This window comes from Mus pahari, chromosome 17, assembly GCF_900095145.1.
Source record: "Mus pahari chromosome 17, PAHARI_EIJ_v1.1, whole genome shotgun sequence".
Classification (NCBI taxonomy): domain Eukaryota; kingdom Metazoa; phylum Chordata; class Mammalia; order Rodentia; family Muridae; genus Mus; species Mus pahari.
The window spans coordinates 44,597,680-44,600,767 of NC_034606.1; positions in this window are offsets into that span (position 1 = coordinate 44,597,680).

A 3,088-nucleotide genomic window follows, 5' to 3' on the forward strand; every position below is an offset into this window, starting at 1 on the left:
CCCCCCCCCCCCCCCCCCCGCACCCCCGGAGCGCTGGAGTTATCTCCATGTGGTTGGTTATTCGGTGCCCATCAGGTCTCAAGATCCACACACCTGGGAGGACACCCAGACTTCACCCTCAGTGTGTGGAGTTGTCACCCTCTGACACCTGGCCGGGGTCCTGTGTACTCCTCACTCCGTAACAATGTCAACTCACCCTAAGCGTGCCAAGTGCCTGTCCCTCCTTCTTCCTCTGCCCAAGGGCAGACATCTGTGGTAAGTTGTCCTTGGCCACTGCTCAAACACACACCTCAGGCCTTACTCAGGTGGCAAACCAATTCCTCTGCCTCTACTACAGCTCAGCAAATTCCTACACATACCTTGAAGGCCAGCGGGGACTCTCCTTCCTCTGGGAGGACTTTGCTGTCTCCCTTCCCTCTTTGATCTCTAATGGCCTCTAATGTCTGGACTCACCAAAGCACTAACTCCCGAGGTGAATTACCAAATGACTCATCAGAGCCCCCCTCCCCCACACACGTTGTGCTCTGAGCCTCAGTTTCCTCATTTGAAAAGGGCTATCCTGGTGTAAAGCCAGCCACCAGAGCTGTGAATTAGATTTGACCAATAAGTCAGCTTGTGTTAGGCATCCAGCCGGGTCTCAAAGTGGAGCGCAGCACAGCCTCGGTCCCTGTTGGGAACTGGTTCAAAGAACAGAGTGTGGCCTGTCTCTGCTGCCTCCTGCCCATCATGAGATGGCTAAACCGGTAAAGGCCCTCGCTGGTGAGCCTGACCACTTGAATACCCAGACTCACGTGATGGAAGGAGAGGAATTCAGACGGGAGACAACAGGCACCAGCCGTGTAGATGACCACACCAGCTCATCCGCTGGGCTAGCATGAGAATCAACCAGAGCCAGGGGTACAAGCTGGTCTGGGGATCCGACTGAGCCCCCAGCAAAAACAGGAGGATCGATCAGAAGTTCAATCTAGGTTTTTCTGGTCCTTTGCCCCAAGTTTGACTAATTCACACTGCAGTTTTGAAGGGCTAAACAGACTGTCAACAGGGCTGGGGTGGCTGGCCCTGGCTCACCAGGAACTTTGTCCAGCGGCAGTGACCTGGAGTTTTCACCTGATCGAGCCATTGAATCGAGCATTCAACCTTTCTGAATAAGACAAGATTTACCAGGAAATGTGATTAACTATTTTTTTTTTCTTAAGGAAATCATCAGGATTGCCCTTCTGATTGAATCATAGCTCCTCCTGTCGAGATTTGGGATTTTTCCCTTCTCTGGAGCTTTTCTAGATCATTCCAAAGATTTCCCAACATCTCATTGGTTGGTTTTGAAGGCCATCCCTATGTAAGTCAGGCCCAGAGGACCTCCCTCAGCTGCCCCACCTGGCATCCCATCTCTTCCTCCAGCACTGGGGCCTAGAAAGTCAAGGAAAGCCCTGGGGTGTGGGAGGGAGAAGAACCCACCCTCTCTGAAATTCTAATACCGCTAGCATTTGCTGGGAAGGTCGTTGACACTGGAGACCAGGCTGTGCCCTGCTCCAAGTCACTCCCCAGTGTAGAAAACCAGCCTGTTAATTGCCCTAGGCAATGCTATTTGATAACTAGATAAGGTCCTAGCTAGATAGCCCTAGCTGTTCTAGAACTCTGTGTAGACCAGGCTGGCCTGTATTACAAACATTGGAAGAACGAATAATCTCTCAGGGTCCCACGAAGGAACACACGAACAAACCAGAAGCAGAGCAATGTGCAAACCGTGGGTTCCAGAACTCCCATGGAGCTAGTGACACGCCGCCGAGCCCAGCCTGGCTTCTGCCTTTGTCCCTGACTTAGGTGGCTGCTCAGTCTCCTCCCCTAGGCAGGAGCTCCACATCACAATCTGCCAGGACTGGCACAAGGTTTCAGAAATATGGTTCCTTTCTGGGCTGAAGACAAAACAATTTCTCATGCCTCGAACTGTCTACCTCTGGCTCCTGAGTACTGGGGCCAAAGGTGCGTGCCACCAGCCAGCCGCCAGCTGCCAGCAGCTTTGGGGGGGAAGAAGGAAGGTGGCAGTCCCTGGTAACAACACGCCCTGCGAGGTACCACTCACTCACCCACCCAGACTGACAACTGGCCAATTCCTGGGAACAGAGAGTGGGGCCCCCCTACAAGTTTATCAAGAAGAATTGAAACTCTGGGGTTACATAGACCCATTAAACTCACATTAGGGGAACCAGGCCTGGAAGCTCTTCAGACACCCCAGACCACGGATAGAGCATAACTCCCTCCCCTGGATGGATACAGGGATGGACACCTAGCTCCTCTGATGGCATGGCCACACACCAACCATCTGATACCTGGGGTGTGTGTCAAGTTCAGAAGACTTGGTCTCCACTATTGGTGATGTCTTTGTAATTGCATCCTAGGCTAGACCTGGACCCTAGTCTTCTCCTTCCTGCACTGAACCCATCAGCCTTTTACCTGGCAACGGAATCCTGCAGCTGCCTCCAACCTGATCCCAGGAGCATGTTCTCAGGCAGTCTCCTGCAGCAGGAGGAGGAGGAGGAGGAGCAGCAGCAGCAGCAGCAGCAGCAGAAGCAGCAGCAGCAGCCAGAGCTCCGTCCCAGTCTCTTTGTGAGCTCAGTGTGAAGCCTCTAGGACTCTGCTCAGCCACATCAGCTCAGATTCATTCTGTAACCCATGTACATGCCCAGAGACACATGTGTGTACTTATTACCCATATGCATGCCCAGAGACACATGTATGTACTTATTACCCATATGCATGCCCAGAGACACATGGGTGTATTTACTGTGCATTGCATGACATGAGAGTTAACATTGGTCATTAAGATTGGAATAAAAGGGGGCTGGAGAGATGGCTCAGTGGCTAAGAGCACCGTCTGTTCTTCCAAAGGACCCAGGTTCAATCCTCAGCACTCACATGGCAGCTCACAATTGTCTGTAACTCCAATGCCAAGGGTCCTGACAACCTCTCACACCAATGCACATAAAATAAAGTAAATTTTTTTTTTCGAGACAGGGTTTCTCTGTGTAGCCCTGGCTGTCCTGGAACTCACTTTGTAGACCAGGCTGGCCTTGAACTCAGAAATCCGCTT